Genomic DNA, 20,300 nt, shown 5'->3' on the forward strand with positions numbered 1-20,300 from the left:
ATCAAGATATAGCATAGGAACTGTTCTTCTTCTTAGTTGTCCTTTATGTTTAAGCTAAAAAGACCTGTTCTATTAACCTGAATCAAGACTAAGCCCCAAGATGGGGATATTTCTGTGTCATGTGTAATAATAGTTTGATACTGCATTGAAAAAAATCTTATGCTTAAGTGGTTTGGCAAGGCCATGATGCTTTTCAGTTCCCTCTTAATTCATTGTGTCCTGGTTTGAGCCCAGAGGGAAAATGAGTACCATACAGCCACTCCCTCACCCCTTCCCCCTTGGAAATGGGAAGGAGAAACTAAAGCAAAAAGTTTCAGGATTGAGATAAGGACAGAGAGGATGATTCACCCATTATGATCACAAGCAAAAGACAAACTCATCAGGGGGAAGAAAAAGAACATCAGTTTAATTTAAACATCACCAACAATACTTAATTTACCAATCAAACAGAGAGGACGTGAGAAATACAACCACATCTTAAAAACATCCTCCTCAACTCCTCCCTTCTTCCTAGGCTCAGCTTTGCTCATGAGTTCTCTACTTCCTCCCCTCCAGTGACATCGGGTGAAGGGGAGGGGGCATGCAGTCGGTGCATCACCCGTTCTTTCTGCTGTTTTATCCTCCTCAGTGGGAGGACTCCTCACACTCTTCCCCTGTTACAGTGTAGGGTAACTCTCACTGGAGACAGTCTCCATGAACTTTCTCCTACGTGAGTCCTTCCAATGGCTGCAGCTCTTCCCAAACTGCTCCAGTGTGGGTCCCTCCCACGGGTTGCTGTTCTCCAAGAGCCAAACTACAACAGCAGAAGCTTCCCACAGAGTCCTGGCCTTCTTTGGGCACAACCACCTGCTCCAGTGTGGGGTCCTCCATGGGCTGCAGGGGGGCATCTGCTCCACCGTGGACCTCCATGGGCTGCAGGGGCACAGCCTGACATCTCACCATGGGCTGCAGGAGCATCTCTGCTCTGGCACACCTTCTCCTCCCTTATTCCACTTTCCACTGACTTTGCTGCTTGCGTAGGTGTTTCCCTCACAACTCCTCCTCACAACTCCCACTCCTCCTCCCAGTTCCCCTTCATTATCACAGAGACATGGCCACTGTTGTTAATTGGCCTGGCCTTGGTGCAAAGGCGGGTCCAACTTGGAGCCGGGAGAGCTTCAAGAAGTTTCTCACAGGGGCCACCCCTGTAACCCCTCCCCCACTACCAAACATCCCGCCCCCCCCCCCCAAACCCCAACACAATCACAACTCTGAAAATTTAGAAAGTGAGATAATTAATCTGCACACCAAAAAGTGACTGTGGCATGACTGAATTACAGTTATTTTTCTTCATTCATTACATATAAATAGTCAAATTTAAGGATGGCTGACCATAATAACATTCTGGATTTTCTGTCTACTCTTTACCAAACTTTGATCATGCTTTGCAGCTCCCCTGTGCAGCCATTTAAGAAGACCTCTTCTGCAGTTTACAGACAATTTCACCAAAAGCCTTATTTAGCTTCCTAGAAACTAAGAGCAGCCTTCATCCATGGAAAGCAGCAGATGGGAAGTAAGTTGTCTGCCAGTAGCCAGGGAGAGCTAAAGAGATATATAGCTCCTGAGTGTAATTTACTGAAGACAACTCTCAATGGTTTACTCTAAAATTCTTTGTTTAACCACAATTAATGCTGAAACCACAGCTTTCACATGGCTGGGTTCTGCAGCAGCTATTTACATTATTATTCCAAAACACCAAGGGAGTAACATAGTGCTCTGTAAGGAATGATGCATCTTTCTTATAGTCTGTAATTCTAGCATTTCAAGATACTAGAGATCCCATTCAGGTACCTTAATGGTGTGGGCAGATTTTCAACAACTCTCAACAGGCGTTTTGTGTTGCTGACAGAGACACTGAGAACCCAGCAAACTTTGTGTAGGTATTTGACAGAAAATCAGCTACTTTGAAAAATGGCCATTAAATTTCAAATCCTGACTTTCTCCAAAACATTTAGACTCATTATACAAGCAGAAGGTTTGAAAATCCAAGGCAAAATACAGTCAAAAGAATTGCAGGCCCTGGCTCTGAGATGAGTTGAGAGAATCTGAGTTTGACCTTTCTCTGACATGGTTCAAGCACCAGGTTCAGACATGGCAGCAAGAGGATCCCTAGAAAGAAAAGATGCCAAGCACTTTGCTCAAGGCCACAGAGGAAAACCCAGCATAACAATCTGGAACAAGAAACATCTATCTATTAAAGAAAAGGCCATCTGATTAACTGTCTCTTCACCTGTCCCTTTCTGTGTCACCAGAGGCCATCTGTGACATAAGGCAGATGCTTTTACACCCACTGAGAAGGCTAGATAGAGAACAGTAATGAAGAATACATTATTTTATTTTATAAAGAACATACTCCCCCAAAGTATTTAAAAAGACTATTTGATTAGTGTTCGTAACAGCCCTGTGAATTAGACAAGAAAGTAATACCATAATCATTACTTGACATGTGCTAAATGATTTGTTCTGTGCCACAGTGGGGAAGTCTGTATCAGGATCAGGGGGGAAAAAAATGTGTTGTCCCTGCTTTGCTCTTTCTAGCTTTCTATTCATTTCATTAGATGAAGCAATGCTACATTTCTATGTCTTTAAACTTCGTAAACTTCATCAGACAATGGAACTCTTCCAAATCCAGCCTGAATACTCAAACAGAAATGAACATTAATCAAGAGCAGGGAATCTTTTTATTGACTTGTAAAGACTCTGAATTCAGCTCTTTGAGAGGACTGTTTCCCACAGCAGATAAGATTATGACTACATGGTGTAGCCTAACAAGCATCATAAACCAGTAAGCAAAAGGCTGCTGCAGAAGAAGTGCAGGGAGCAGTCCTGCATATACTCCCTTTGCAAGGCTCTTTCTTTCTGACATCAGGAATTTTGTTCAGATCTCCATCTTCCATAGGGTTTCCTCTCAGTTTTTTCCTTCACCATAAAGGACTTCTAATACCACTGCAGTTAAAACCTCTTCTTTTTTCATTTGTCTTTCAAAGCTTTGTCTTCTCTAGTCCACTTAGTGTATATTTCATTACACCTTTGTGTACTGAAATCAAGCAATGATGAGCCACAGAAAGTTAATAAAATGCTACATTGCCTGCCTTTCACAAGATGATGTGTGGCATATTCATTCAGGAGCTATATAATCTTTAAATGTCAGCACTAACTATTATGAAATAGTTTTTCATGGTGCTGTAGATTTTTTTTTAACTCAGAGGAGGGTTGTTTGGTTTTTTCCTCCCTTCCCTGCCAGTTCATGGCACTGTTTCCTGTATAATCATCAGCTTTTTGGCTCTCATCAGGAACTGATAGCAGTTCACATTTGAAACATTTGCATTAGAGAAAGGTGAACCAGTGTAGCTAAAATAACAAGGACTGCCTAGGTATCTAAATATCTCACCTTTTGTGATTTCATTATTCTTCATTTGTGAAATGACGGTGAGCTGTCAGAATCAAACTGCTAGAATTATTATAAGGAAAAAAAATGCATCCAGCCCTGAAACAAACATGATTCACAATCACCCTAGAAAGAGCAAAATTTCACAGCAAGACTTATTCCTGTAATAAATTCAATACTGAAGTCCCATGATGCTCCCAAACAATATAACATAAACATTCTTGTTGTGAAATATCTTTATTAAAATACCACTTTTTAATAAACAGAACTGAAGATACTGTGAAGTGTACAGACAGAAGGAGAAGGAAAAGGGAAAAAAAAGTTCAATAATATTAGTAAATTATATTAGTAGCTAAAAAAAAAATAGTCTTATTCACATTTCTAGTAGTCCTACCATAAAACATTCCCTAAACTGTCATAAAATGTCCAATCAGGACATGGCCACTGGATTTAAAAGGAATCTATTGAACAATAAACTTTAAAATGCAAGATTTATCATTTCAAAATGTAAAATTAAAAAAGGCCGAAAAGAAAGAGTTGGCTTATTTGTCTGCTGTTTCAATGAAAGGCTGCACACATTATAGCATAGCAATGCTTGCATTAGTTCCATGTGAACAGACTAGTAAACTGGGTTTTGTTTCCCCAATCTTTAGCTAAAGGGGTCAGACTATTTTCTTCACATTAGGACATTATACAGAAAGAAACTCGCGCACAGCGTTTAAATGCTATCCACTCAGCTTCTTTTACAGGTTGTTTGTCCCTACGAAAATAGATCACACGTCTTTAAGGACGTTTGCCGAAAAGCACACCGATATACTCTAAGAAGATCCTTCTGCAGTTATCCCCAAACTTAAGTCATAAAGGAAACCTACTCACAAAGAGAAACTAATGAAACTCTAATGCACATTTCTCTGTTTTCATTTCTTTCTGAGCTCTTGAATCTCTTCAGATTAGGTTAGAATCCACTGGAGGAGCATAGCTGAGTCAGATCAATCTGTACTTCAATGAGAACCAATTAGCACCTCATCATAGCACAAAACTCACAGCCTAAAAGGTGCTTTACACCCTATCTGGGGATGTGTGCTCTCTTCACTGCCAGCCTGTGCTTCCTGATCAGAAACTGCTCTAAAAATGTCAAGACATTCTGCTACAAGATATGGCTTTATGTCTGAAGTCTAATATCACAGAATCACAGAATCATCTAGGTTGGAAAGGACCTTGAAGATCATCTAGTCTCACCGTTAACGTAGCATTGGCAGTTTCCAACTACACCAGATCCCTCAGCGCCATGTCAACCCTACTCTTAAACACCTCCAGGGATGGGGACTCCACCACCTCCCTGGGCAGCCCATTCCAACGCCTAACAACCCATTCTGTAAAGAAATGCTTCCTAACATCCAGTCTAAACCTTCCCTGGTGCAACTTGAGACCATTCCCTCTTGTCTTATCACTCATTACTTGGCTAAAGAGGCTCATCCCCAGCTCTCTGCAACCTCCTTTCAGGTAGTTGTAGAGGGCGATGAGGTCTCCCCTCAGCCTCCTCTTCTCCAGACTAAACAACCCCAGTTCCCTCAGCCACTCCTCGTACGACATGTGCTCCAGACCCTTCACCAGCTTCTTTGCCCTTCTCTGGACACACTCGAGTAATTCAATGTCCTTTTTGTAGTGAGGGGCCCAAAACTGAACACAGTCATCGAGGTGCGGCCTCACCAGTGCCGAGTACAGGGGTAAGATCACTTCCCTGTCCCTGCTGGCCACGCTATTTCTGATACAGGCCAGGATACCATTGGCCTTCCTGGCCACCTGGGCACACCGCTGGCTCCTGTTCAGCCGGCTGTCAATCAACACCCCCAGGTCCCTCTCTGACTGGCAGCTCTCCAGCCACTGCTCCCCAAGCCTGTAGCGCCGCTGGGGGTTGTTGTGGCCCAAGTGCAGCACCTGGCATTTGGCCTTACTGAAGCTCATACAGTTGGCCTTAGCCCATCGCTCCAGCCTGTCCAGATCTCTCTGCAGAGCCTCCCTACCCTCGAGCAGATCAACTCCCACCCAACTTGGTATTGTCTGCAAACTTACTGAGGGTGCACTTGATCCCCTCAACTAGATCATCAATAAAGATATTAAACAGGAGTGGCCCCAAAACTGAGCCCTGGGGGACACCACTCGTGACTGGTCGCCAACTGGATTTAACTCCGTTCACCACAACTCTTTGGGCCCGGCCATCCAGCCAGTTTTTTACCCAGCAAAGCGTGCGATCATCCAAGCCTCGAGCAGCCAGTTTTGCCAGGAGAATGCTGTGGGAAATGGTGTCAAAGGCCTTACTGAAGTCGAGGTAAACTACATCCACAGCCTTTCCCTCATCCAATAAGCAGGTTGCCCTGTCATAGAAGGAGATCAGGTTTGTCAAGCAGGACCTGCCTTTCATAAACCCGTGCTGACTGGGCCTGATCATCTGGTTGTCCCACACGTGTTGTGTGATGGTACTCAGGATGTGCTGCTCCATCAGCTTCCCACGCACCGACGTCAAGCTGACAGGCCTGTAATTTCCTGGACCATCCTTCCGACCCTTCTTATAGATGGGCGTCACATTGGCCAATTTCCAATCTGTCGGGACCTCCCGGGTCAGCCAGGACTGCTGGTAAATGATGGAAAGTGGCTTGGCAAGCACCTCAGCCAGCTCCTTCAGCACCCTCAGGTGTATCCCATCAGGTCCCATAGACTTGTGTGTGTTTACATGATGCAGTAAGTCACTGACTGTCTCCTGGATTGCAGGGGGGTCGTTCTCCCAGTCTCTGTCTTCTGGCTGAGGAGGCTGGATTCCCTCAATACAACTAGTCTTGTTATTAAAGACTGAGGCAAAGAAGGGATTAAGGACCTCAGCCTTCTCCTCATCACTTCTTACCATGTTTCCTCCCGCATCCAGCAGGGGATGGATACTCTCCCTGGTCTTTCTTTAGCTGTTGACATACTTATAGAAACATTTCTTGTTATCCTTGATTGCTGAAGCCAGGGTAATTTCCAGCTGGGCTTTAGATCTCCTGATTTCTGCCCTGCATAGCCTCACAGCCTCTTTGTAATCACTGTGAGTGGCTAGTCCCATCTTCCAAAGGCTGTAAACTCTCCTTTTCTCCCTGAGTTCCAGCCAAAGCTCCCTGTTTAGCCAAGGTGGTCTTCTCTGTCACCAGCTTCTCTTACAGCCTCTGGGGACCGCCTGCTCTTGAGCCATTAAGACTTCCTTCTTAAAGAGCGCCCAGCCTTCCTGGACCCCTATACCCTTCAGGATCGTCTCCCAAGGGATGCTTTCAAGCAGGTGCCCAAACAAGACAAAGTCAGCCCTTTGGAAGTCCAGGATGTCAGTCCTGCTTAGCCCTCTCCTGGCCTCTCTAAGAATAGAGAACTCTATTATTTCATGATTGTTGTGCCCTAGATGGCCTCCAACCGCCACATCATCCACCAGTCCTTCTCTGTTCACAAAGAGGAGATCCAGCAGGGCACCTTCTCTGGTCGGTTTTCTCACCAGCTGTGTCAGGAAGTTGTCTCCCACACATTCCAGGAATCTCCGGGACTGATCTCGCTCTGCTGGGTTGTATTTCCAGCAGATGTCTGGGAAGTTAAATTCTCCCACAAGAACAAGGGCAAGCGATCGTGAGATTTCTCCTAAATACCTATAGAATATTTCATCCACCTCTCTGTCCTGGGTGGGTGGCCTATAGTAGACTCCTACTACAACATCTGCCCTGTTGACCTTCCCCCTGATTCTAACGCAAAGACACTCTACCCTGTCTTCGCTACACTTGTGCTCAAGGCAATAATAACAGTCCCTAACATACAGCACCACCCCACCACCTCTCCTTCCTTGTCTGTCCCTTCTAAAGAGCTTGTAGCCCTAACTCATTCTGCTTCTGTTCTCCATGAAAAAAAAGAACTTTTTATCTGCAAGTCATCAGGATCTGCCTACCAAAATAGTTCCTTTTACTCAGTCCATGTAGATCTTCATACATTAACAGAGTATGTAAAGTTCTATACTTGCAGTTCCCACGCAAATATTTCTAAGATTTTAAAGATAATCATCTCAACTTTTTCTCAAATTGTGATCACAGAGGAGCTGTGGAAGGGCTTTAAAGAAGTAAAAAGCTCTTATGTTACCCAATGTCAGAGGCAAAAAAACATGTTTACTAGATCTTTTGGAGGAGCTGTGCTGCTGTCAGTAATTAAAGATAACTAGTTTTTCACTGGCTCTCAAAAAACACTTGCACCCAGGAATTATACACCTTGTTCACAATTCAAAGGAAATGAGAACTGTTTCCTGATTAGCATAGACTGCTATACCAGTGAAAGGACTAGTAATAGACCAGCAAAGAGGTTATGTTTATAGGGAAGAGAAAGAAGAAAAAGGGGAAAAAGGAAAAAATAAAATAATAATAAAAAAAGATGAGCTTTTTTTTTTGTTAGAAAAAGAAAAAAATACACCATTTTACAATACCAGCTGGTGTTTTAGATGAGTAGTAATTAAAGAACAAGATCAAGTTTAAGTAAACTTTGGGGACCAACATTTCCACATATGAGTCACTTCTGTGTGAACTCAGCAGTCGTCTAGGTTTCTGTGTAAAGGAAACTGAAATTAAAAACCAAGAAGCAGAAGTAAACCCCTTATTGATCAACACTCTGAGATCTTTTGTAGAGTAAATCACTGAAACCTGTGTTTGGCACCAAACTGGTAAACTTCTCATCCATTCTGTGATACATTAACCCATTTTTCATTACCAAATGAGATGAAAAATTGAGATGAATGGCTTCATCAGCTATATTTTGTCTAAAAGTCTATTTCTGCATTTCTCTAATTTTTCCCTTTTTATTCCTTCATTCTGTTTAGAGACAGAAATTTAGGATTTTTTCTATTTGAGGTGGAGAAAGTTGGACAAGTAGTTAAGAGAATAGCATATAAATGTCACTGTCTCTGTCATCTTTGTTTCCTGCTTAAGCGAAAGCGTGTCGATTACTGAGCTTTAAGAGCATTCACTCTTTTTCTCTCTCCTTTCAGCATGTCTATAAAAAGAAGGTGTCTTTGATGGCCTTCCTCACTGTGTTTTTTACAGATAGGTTTCCTAAGACCCTTGATCTAAATTTGAAACTTTATGACAACATTCATTTTCCTGCTTCATCTCACACTTTCATAGATATAGTGAGGGTCATTTTTCTCACACTCAGGAATTATTTTGATTATGATTTCTAATAAGGCTCAGAAAAAACAAAAATCATAAATCAAAAGGGGAAAAATTTATTGTAAAATTGAGTTAGAAACCCTAGGATAAAACCACATATGAACAAAGAAGATTCTTTGCCCTCACTGTTTATTAAGATTTGTGAGCATGCAAGTTTCACTGTAGCTATGAAAAGCAGAACTTCATTAAAGAAAATGGAATTTTCTACTTATAAGTTCTACAAGTGGCACTATCAAGCAAAGCAAAAAAGACTTTCACAGTAGAGCTGGATTAGTCAATAATTTAATTCCAAATACAACATCAGAGGGGAAAGAAATCAGAATTCTATAGTTTCAGGGTTTTTTGAAAAATTTCTTATACATTTAACTTCTCTCACCTTTTCCCACATCAAAGCCTTTCAATTTTTGACCATTTCAATGGGAGGTGAATGTCATAGGCAGACACAAATATCCTGTCTCAAATTTAAGTGTACCTTAATTGTGAAAATTACTTCATTATAAACAGCTTAATTTCTCAATGATTGTGTATTTTCAAGATGTTTTTGCACATTCTTTTAGGACAAAACATTCACTGTTTATACTTGTGTTACCATGAGTTATTTGTATTTCATAATCTTAGAGGATTACACAGTAACAATATATTAGACACTGTCTTTGGCTTAAAAGTCAAAGACAGATCTTTGATCTAAAAGTCAAAGAGAGGAACCTGATATCATCTTAAGTAATCTTTGCCTTAAAATGTCTGTATGTGTAAATATTTAGCTTTACAGTATTGTATGTCATTGATGAAAATAAGACTCATGTTATGAAAATGTTCTTCGAACAACCTAAACATTTTCATTCATTCCTATGACACCTTAACTCTCAGATAAATTATTTACAAAAAGAATCTGCTTTTTTGTCCAAAACTGCAAATAAATACATCAGGGATTTGGCAATTGCCTTTAAAATCAATGTTCTAGATGAACAATGTAATGACTGGGGTGACAGCAGTTCATCATGTGTCATTTCATAGAAACTGGGGAAATCTGCTGCTGTAGCATAAGGGCATGTCAAATTTCTAACCTAACAAGCGTAATGACGTGTCAAATTTCTAACCTCCAAAAAGGGAAAAAAAATCTCTTGTGCTGCCACAGAACTATCATAATGAGATCATCTGACTTTCCAAAATATTTAAAAATGTTTCATTTTAAAGAGTTAATCAATTACCAGGCAAAAATATAATTTGGTAATAATTACAAAAGCAGCCTATACATTCCCAGAAACAATTATCAAATAACTCTTAGCCATGCTGCTGAAATAATGTCATATTTCACCCACTGTGTAATAATTGTCATTGTGATTTTATTCCAGTCTTCTGTTAAGCTAAATAGAACAAAACATGTGTGAGACCAAGGCAGAGGCAGAGCCATACAACTAGTCCAACAGCACAGATTATGATTTATTTCTCTCTCCCTGTCAAAAGAAAAGTTTCCACTCGAGCAAATTATAACCAAAAAGCAAATCATTACTGAAAAATGAATAACTCAACTCCAACTGTGGAGGCAGAAGTTTAATTAAAAAAAAAAAAAAGTTTAATTTCCCAATTTGTTAGTTTGTTGGGTTTCTTTTGCTTCTCTACATAAAAGTTCTTAATTAAAATAAATAAATAAATAATTATTTGAGTCTCTGAGCTGTCCAAATTTTATTTCAAAGAACTCTACAACTCTAGAGCTTCTTGGGATGGTTCCAAGTAGGATTAAGTTTATGTAAAATTAAAGGCTGCTATTTCTTTTATTATACAGATTAAAATCACTAATAAACCCAGGTTAATCATTACTGCTACCCCATTTGACTTTGGAGGATCAAAAAATTATTAAAAAAAGAAGAAAGGAAAAAGCGCAGCAACAAAATCCCTATCCAGCACATATTTTGAAAAAAAACCCCACCATTTCTCAAAGTCCTTGTCTTTGCTCAGCTAGAAGCCTGTAGCACATTTTATGAAACAAATACCACAAATGGTTCATTTTTTTAAGGTTTTTAATTTAACATGATATATTTGTAGAAATTAATATGAAAGTATCTACCATTTTTGAACTGTTAAAGTAGTTGCTTGGAAACCTTAGATGATGGTTGGAACCATCAATATTAAAAATAATTAGGCCACAGAATACCACTTACTTGCCTCCTTAACTTTTCCCCTTCTTCTTCTCCTTTTACATTTTCTTGCTTCTCTACATACACTTCTCAAAGCCCTAGGGATTTCTCAACTTTAAATATTCTTGAGTCCCACTAAGTGCAAGACAAGCCACTAATATTTTTTTCTTTCCCTTTTCTAGTTTTTCTTTCTAAGAGGAACAGTTCCAGCCCTTAGTTTTGTGAAAGTTCATGCAAAGCTCTTTTCATGAAAATAAATTATTCCTATTTCCTGAAAGTTTTGTTCCCATGAAATCACACTGCTTTGTGGCTTAAAAATATTCAAGAATGAACACCAATAAACTACAAATGAAATGTTATGCAAATTATGTTAAGATTAAGGTGCTTTTTGCATATTTAATTGGTGCTAACCGAACGAGGTATGTACAAATTTTAAAATCTTCCATTGCTTCTGGTGGAACAACTGGGATCTACATGAAACCAGGTTCCAAAGTGAAGATATGTATAAATCAAGTATTTTATGGTGTTTCAAATCTGGTTCATGGTTTTCTCTTAGTTTTTACAGTTGTCTCTCATGAAACAATTATGTTTCCTTATTCATACATTATCTTATACATGACAGGTTTTTCCAAGGATTCTCAGTAGGAATCTACTTTCACGAAAAAGCTCTAGAGTTATAAGCAGGGAACAGACTCTTATTCTGCACAGAACACATTAAAGGTGTGTGACATGAGCCCAAAAGCAAGCATTTAAAGGCATGGTAGTCATACCAACTCATCCTGTGGCTCATGCAGTACCACTCCATCATGGTTCCTTAGTGACTGCCCTCTTATTATTTATCATCATGGCCAAATCCAGTGCTAGGGGTAGGTGAAACATCTGTTCCTTGTGCAGTGTCTGTAACCATGGTTAGGGTTGATCCACATCACCTTTTGAAATAGCCTAGACAAAATAGCCTAGACAAAATGACAGAATCTCCCAGGCCATGTGTCCAAGCCTTTGATAATACCTGCCTTCAAATACTTCTGCTACACCAGGACCCTTATTCTGTATTTTGTGCCTTTCCCTACACTTACCCTCCCACCCCCCGCCCCCATTTTTGAGTGAAAAAACAGAAGGAAAGAGAACTCATGCGGCCCAAGTGTCCTGAAGTAATTAATCTGCAAAATAAAATATAAAAGCCTTCTTACTGTTCCAAATGAAAAATTTATCAAACATAAGACAATTAGACATGTTCACAGTGTGCACAGCTTTAACTCCCCTACCCATTTTTTTTTTTTTTTTTTCAGAATTCTTTCTCTCAAAAGATCACCATGTTAACCAAGGGAGCAAATTCCTCTCCACTCCTATCCAAGAATACTGTGTAATTTCACACAGAAAGCCACAATCTTTTTTTTTTTCTCACCAAAGTCTCCTAAGATTCTAGGTGAACTGCTTTTTACCATCTTTCATTTTCCTCAGTTTTCCTACAAATATATAAAGCAGTTATAACACTGTTGGCAGTTTCAAAAAGCAAGCACACATAGCTGTAAAAAAAGGGGAAAGGATCATCAGTGAATGTGGGCAGGTTTTCCATCTTTAATACATTTTGAGCTATAACATTCGAGTGGGAAGACTGGGCCAGACTGTCATTAATTTGGATGCAGCTGTGAAGACAGAAAAACAGTGGCAAATCACAAATCCCAACCCATCTACAACCTGGAATGACATATATTACACATTTGTGAGTTGTATATCTCATTTCTCCATAACATGCTCATTTGCAGCCAATGAAGTCTGCATGTTGAGATGAGAACATGTTTTATGTCACTAGCATCACATTCACTACATGTTTTCTGAAATGGGACGGACAAAAAAAAATATTTTCTTTATAAAGCAGAGGCTGAGCCAATCTAATCAATGGTTATGTTGTCATACACTGTAAAACTTGACTGATGAAATACATCCTTCCGTTTGTGCTATAAACTATCTTTTACAACATTATTATCTTACATATGCATTACGTGTGCAAGAGAGTGATAGCAAGAATTAATATCAGCTAATATTTTCTTTAAAAATGTATAACTGTGGTTAATCCCACTAATTCCTCCCAAATCAGCACCTAATTCCTCCCCAAACTATTGATGCCATAAATTACCTGTCTTTATACAGAATTGACTGCGAAGAAATTAGTGTAATAAATTGTATGATTATGCTGATATCACAAACTCCATAGTAGTGTTGTATTATTTTCACAAGACTTCATGTCCATCAACACTTCTAATGCTCTTTCATATTCTTCCTTCAACTCAGAATGTAATTTTTCATTCCCTTAATGATGTGTGTTTTCCTGTTTCATCATCTAATTTGTACACAGCATACACTTAAACCTCTCATTTATACAGTAGTTCCTAATAGCACACAGCAGCCTGAGATCTTAGTAGAATACACTTATCCCAGAAACGTATTGATATGAAATATTTTTTGTGTAGATGGAAGAGTTTATGGACTATTTATAAATTCTATATGCAAATGTATGAAAATTATTAAAATACTGCACAGTATTTGCTTTAGTGATATTTGTTGCATCCTTAGAGTTGTAATAACTACTTTTACCTTCTTCTGCATTACAACAGATCAGTGTTTAAAAGGACAGTGTTCCTTACTCATCCTGTGCTTATAAAGCAATGTGGAAAAAAAAAAAAAAAAAAAAAAAAAAAGTAATATGGAAGTACTTCCTAGTACTTAAGTCTCTTTATTGGATGTCCAAAATGGAAGATGTGTCTCTCAAGACTGCATTCTCTACTAAGCTTCAGATGGGACCACACTTCTATTTTTTTAAAAACATTTTAAAATAATAATTCATAATTCATTTTTTTTGCCTGAAAAATTAAGATATCAGCAATATGATATCATCATTAAGGGTGTTTAACTTCTGAAAGAACTTTTTTAGCTTTTCCTCCCTCAAAGAGACAAATGACTGAAATAAAATATTTATTCAGCCAGAAAGAAAAATATTTTTGTTTGGAAATAAAAGCCTGCCTTTGTGTGTTTCTTTTAGTCTTGTTAAACGTAACTCTGAAAACTGCTAACAGCAGGCATTATAAACTATGGAATACAATAAATCAAGAGTATAACAGTGGTCTCGCAGCTTGAACATGGAAAATTTTGTCATCCAGATAATGTAAATAGATTGAAAATAGCACCAGACCCAAGGAAGATCGCTGCAGGATCATAGTTATCATTTTAAAGGGCAAAGATGCATTATTTCTGCTGGAGGCGAAAACCTGAAAGTGGTCTGTCAATACCAAAGAACACATAAGAAACATTGTTATTTCTTCCCTCTATCAAAAAGCTGGCTGAAACAATTGTCACTGAACTGGTAACAAATTGTCCTTCAGGGACATGACACAGTGGGATTTGGTGTTTGGACCTCTGTTTTGAAAAATATGAGATTTTAATTGCTCCTGAGAAAAACTCTGTAGGTAAAAATGAAGAAGTCCTTGCTATGTTTTCATAAAGAAGAATCTACTTTCACTGTTACAAGAGTATGTACCATATAAACCTGTATTTAAGCTAATCTAATACCAAGAAATTAGTTTTGTGATAGTACCAAAATGAAACCAATTCTTTCTGATGTTTTACCATTAAAATCAGTCAAGTTATCATATTCCAATTAAATTATTTTCTTTTTTTTTTTTTTCCAATGAAAAACTCATTCGAGCAGCTGTGTGACTGAGCAGTTATTCATAGAAAAGTTTTTCTCAGAATGAATGGGACTATTTGTAGTTGTCAAATTGTTGTAGAATATTCCAGAATCATTGCTAATGTAGAAAAGGTAAGAGAAATTGGTTGATTTAAAACAGAACAATAATACAGGTTTTTATAAGAACTATGGGACATATATATGTACATATCCACATACACATGTTAGTCAGCAAGGTTATGGGTTAGAATACTTGCATTAAAAAATGATAGAGAAGCCAGCACCAAACTTATGCCTGTCATCAAGTCTGTTAATATAATAAATACACTGTAGTCAAACTCTGGTTCATAATTTCTTTGAAGATATGATTATTTCAGAGTTGAAAGTGAGGTCTACATTATATAATATTTAGAAAAGTTAAGCAGAACAGAAAATGACAAGATGATGAAGAAAATTACGAAAACTTTAATTGGACACCTCTGTCTGTGTGGTTACAATAGAACACTTCCTTTGTGCATGAAGGCATGTTTCTTTTAAAACAAAGAAAAATTGTATATTATCTTTAGTAAGAAAGAGAGGTCTTGGGTCTCTTTCTGCAACATATACATATGTAGTTCAGATAATTTAGACCATTCTTTCAAAGGATGTTAAATTTATCTATGTGATGTAACAAGTGGTGAGTCATTCTAGCATTAATGGAAAGGAGAATCAATCCCACATTTAAAAAATTTCTTGCATGGACATCTCCTTTGCAACCAAAGACTACATTTGGATGTATTGAATTTAAGGCCATATGATTCTGTTAACATACTCTGCACTTCCATTTAAAAGCAGGTACATAGGAAAAAAAAAAGAAGATGGTTTGGTTTGGGCTTTTTATTAACACTGTTTGGGAAGTACAGACCAAATAATTTGTACCCAATAGATCAAACACTTTAAAAAACCCATAAATGCAAGCAACAAGGTATAGCTCTGAGCAAAAGAACCTGCATGTGGGGGAATCTGGCCTGTTGTTTTTCAGCCAATATTATAAGTATTGACAATACTGTCCTTTTCTATGTGGTTATCAGAGGCCTGCCCCAATATCCATTGATTTTTTCTCCATTAATTCTGGCAGTATTCTAGGATCTGACCTAGCTGTCCAAAAGTGTTTGATTGCCCTGAAAACACAGCAATATGTATGCATAATAATTTAAAAAGTAAAAAACAATAATTGAAAAAAACCCAATTCTTAAAAGTCACAGAAAAGGTAACAGACAAAAAATGCAGTTAATGTAGTTAATATTTCTGTGAACAGCTGCAGTGTTCTTCCTAGCATACCATGGAAATGATCTGACTGTAAAATTAGAATTTTTTAAAAACCATGTTGGGGAATATTTAGAAATAGATATAGAGAGAGAGATAGATCAATAAAATATAAAAAGACAGATTATTGAAACCACCGGGTAATGTATGATAAAATATTCATACATTAATTAAGCATAATTAGAATTAAAATATAGGCATCATTTAGATTTTAATTAATTCTTGTTTCTCTTATCTTACAAGAACATATGTGGCATGTCTAGCAGCGAAAGATGTTATACTGAAATGTCCTCCAGAAAGAAATATATAAAAAAAATACAGATACTCGGAAATGTTTTGTAAATATATTGTCCATACTAAGAGCTCAAAAACGTAACATGCAATTGTGATATTTGGAACAATGATAAGCATATACAGAAAAGGATGTGAACTTCAGACTCTATGGGATCAAAGGAAAACTTGGCTATTCAGTTGCCAGATACTAGTTTGTAGCTGTACCCTGACATTGTTTTCATCTTAAATCTTTTTAAAAGCTATTTCTATTGCTGCCCTTTGTGCCGTCAGTCATAATGGAATAATACTCACTAGGAAGTCAAGGCTCATGAAGCATTTACACTTTCCCTGAAAAGAAAGTTGAAATAAACAACCTTCCATGGACACTATGTTTTGCTTTCTCAGACTAGAGTTTGGCAAGACATTTCAAAAATTAATTGAAACTGAGATCTGTAAGTAAAATAAATAATTTTGAAATTTCTTAGCTTCTCAGCTTCTCAATATTTACTTTAAAATAACAAACTGAGGCAAATAATATTTTCAATCATAACCCCTTTCCTTCACCTGAAAAAAAAAATATTGCTATTTTTTTGTAAAGGTATCTACTGGGCCTAAACATCCTGAAAATATTTGGATCATATTCTGATTATTCTCAATCCAGATTACTAGTTAATACATGGAAATAGTATTCTTCCAAATATACGTATACAAGAGAGATAGAGAGAAAATAGGTGATGTTTTTGTTTCACCTACTCCAAACTGTCGGGTACCTGAAGAAAGGAAGGTTTGGAGTAAGTTTAAAAGGTAAGAATTCATTATATGTAGGTAAATTTTAATTATGCATATTAACTAAAAGTCATCAAGGGCTTTGATTACTCCATGATCACATCCCTAGTTCAGAGAAGATTCTTATGAGAAACTTACTTCTGATGTCCATGGGTTCACTATTATTCTTAAGGCTCATTATGTGCTTAAACAGTTTATTTCTGTAAGAATAGAAGCATTTCTTTCATGGAAATTTTTAGTTCAAAATTTTCAACCAGAATTGTGCACAGGACTTTAGGGAGAAAATACATAAATAAAACAATCTTTTGAAGTACCATAATTCAAGATGTTTTATACAAGTTGTAAGAAGTGGGCTATTCACCAGGAGCAGTGTAAGAAACAGTGGGCACAGAATGTAGTGGTGTCTCAAATATAATTAAACTTCGAGGATGGCAAAGCCATGGATGTGCAGCAACACTGCAATGTATTTTGTATTCAATGCAGATTTAAAACATGAAATATAGTCAGATGAAATATTTCTTTTTAACCTTGAGGTCTGAAAAATGATAATTCAACTTGATTACCATTTCTCTGAACCCTGTATTAGGCTATAAGCCAGACATTTTATGTTAAATGAGGCCATATTTGCATAAAGTTTTCAGGGTTCTTTTCAGGAAGGGGGTTGGAGGAGCACATTCTTAGGAAGGATTGTGTATACAGAATAGAAGGAATATATATAACATTTTGAAAGTCTATTTGTGTTTACAATTTGTAAAGTACTCTACAAAAAGTCCTTTTTTTGCTTCTGTTTTCTTATCTGAAACATTCGAAAGCACAGATTTTATGTGATGATTCAGGCTGAACAAAAAAAGTCAGTGTTAAGTGACACCTCTTCCTTTCCTGATGGCCTGTGATGATCTTTTCTTACCAATCAGTGTTCCAAACAAATTGCAGTTTGATACCAAAGAGAGCTGAGAAAGTGATTTTAGACAAACCACCAGAGAGAGAGTTATAAATGCCACAGAATGAGCAGAATATCTGAACACAAATAGTGGCCTTTCTGATATAATTTATTACAGAGCACTTAGGAAAGTTAACATGAGGGAACATAAAAATTACTGCAATTGAACAAACTAGTGACACAGTAGATATGGCATTTTCTCCCTGACAGTAATGAGAAACAAAGAATTTTAAGTCTTTTCTTTCTTTTTCCCTTCCCTTCCCTTCCCTTCCCTTCCCTTCCCTTCCCTTCCCTTCCCTTCCCTTCCCTTCCCTTCCCTTCCCTTCCCTTCCCTTCCCTTCCCTTCCCTTCCCTTCCCTTCCCTTCCCTTCCCTTCCCTTCCCTTCCCTTCCCTTCCCTTCCCTTCCCCTTCTCCTTCTCCTTCTCCTTCTCCTTCTCCTTCTCCTTCTCCTTCTCCTTCTCCTTCTCCTTCTCCTTCTCCTTCTCCTTCTCCTTCTCCTTCTCCTTCTCCTTCTCCTTCTCCTTCTCCTTCTCCTCCTTCTCCTTCTCCTTCTCCTTCCCTCTCCCCTCTCCTCTCTTCCTCTCCTCATTAGGTCAAATACAAGAAAGGCTCAAGGGTAATTAAGTTGGGTTTATTTACAAAATATATTTAGAAAACTTGTTTACATAGATTATGAATATAAAATTTTAAAAATAATATTTTAAAACTACTAAACTGTAACATTTTTACTTGAAGTATATTTATATTTTTCATTTTATGAATAAGAATTCAATTTAGTGTTCTGAAATAGCAGGAAAAAATGTTCTGAAATCACCAAAACACTTGAGAAAAATGGAAAAATGGGTCCCTTTTTAAGTGTTGTTTAGATTCAGACTGAAGGCTTAAAATGATTTAGAATTTTAAATTTAATTTATATTTGTTATATATTTCTTTACTACCTGAAAGTTTAACAATTTTTTGCACAATTATGAATTAATAGCAAGTATGTAGTTGATAAGAGATATTATATGCCTGATGTACTGAGATTTTTAGATCATGGAAGATAGTGAATTCATTTTAAAGGACAAATTTAAAAATTACAAGTGAAAGGGGAAATACAAGTCCTCACTAGTTAAGGTTATAGAAAACTACTTGAAGAGATTTTTTTTTTCTACTATAGATAATTATGAAAATTCAGTTAGTAAGAATGAGCCATCTTTTCAAGTATACTTGTCTCTCTTGACTAAGCTTCAATTGTAATAGTCTCAGGTCTGGAAGGATAACTGTTCCTGGTTTTTCACCTGCTTTCTGCATTCACATCTCTCTTTCCTGTAACTTTACCTAGTATGACACCTGGGTCATTGTCAAAATGTACTTTTCGTTCTCTTATTTTCTCCTCTGCTAAAATATTTACTTGTGCTTTACTTTACTAATTATTTTTTTGTGTGTGCGGGACCTAAGCTACTGTGCACCGAAACCACATTTTGAATATTCTTGCTTCTTTTCTGAGCAGAAAATAGAGTCAGATCCCTGACAAAATATCTCATATTTCTGATACATATAAATATCTCAAAATGTATTTCAAATTTCCTTCCTTATCCTTCACAATATATTTTGTTCTGTAATGACTTTCTCCTCTGTTGCTGAGTCATTTGTAGGCAATTTCATGTCCTTTCCCTACCCAACCCAGTCTAATTCTTTTGATTTCAGAGATAAAACATTCAGTTTCCTTTTGGCTATGACCAACATTTTAAGACTTTTCACATCTTTATCCCTTTAAGATGCAATATATTTATTAGGAGAATTTAAAGACAAGGTAAAAAAAAAAAAAAAAGATGAGGTTGAAGCCCTCTGAAAGACATGAGTTACACAAACAAAGAAGGGACTAAGAACAGGAAAGGAGGTTGCGACTTAAATCAAAACAGAGGTACCACTTTTAAAACTTACCTCTGGTCACTATGTACATCTGACTGTCCTGTCCTTCCAATTTGTCTTATTGCAGCTTATCTACAAGAGTATTTAGCTGTACCTTTATTGCTTCTAAATCTTACTGCCTTCTCTTTCAGTTTAATCAATCAATTTATATGCTGCTCTCCTCTTTTGACAAAAACAAATACCAATTGTTGCCCGTTTAGATATCCTTCACTTTGTCCCTTCACTGCTGCTCTCTACCTATTTGTGAAAAATGTATTGCCATGCCTTACAAGAATCACCTTAGAAAATAGTATTTCATGTATTGCGATTTGATCTTAAGAGATAATGAACAGTAAAGAAGAAATAAAGAGGAACTCCCGTTTCTCTGGGTTTTCCATTAAGGAGCCCAGATAAAGACCTAAATCAATAGACTGCACTGTTAATGTAAACTGAAAATATTTATGCCTTCCAGGGAAGAATTATGATATTATAGTAAGTAATAGAACTACTACCATGGATAAACACAGAGATTAATAAACCTCCCTGATTCAGTAACTCATTCTGTTATGGAACTCTTTGGCATAGTGATATTGATGATTAAAGCCAAAAGGACTGAAGCCTCAGTTTCTGAATGTC

Source organism: Strix aluco, chromosome 1 (genome assembly GCF_031877795.1).
Source record: "Strix aluco isolate bStrAlu1 chromosome 1, bStrAlu1.hap1, whole genome shotgun sequence".
In the NCBI taxonomy this organism is placed as follows: Eukaryota; Metazoa; Chordata; class Aves; order Strigiformes; family Strigidae; genus Strix; species Strix aluco.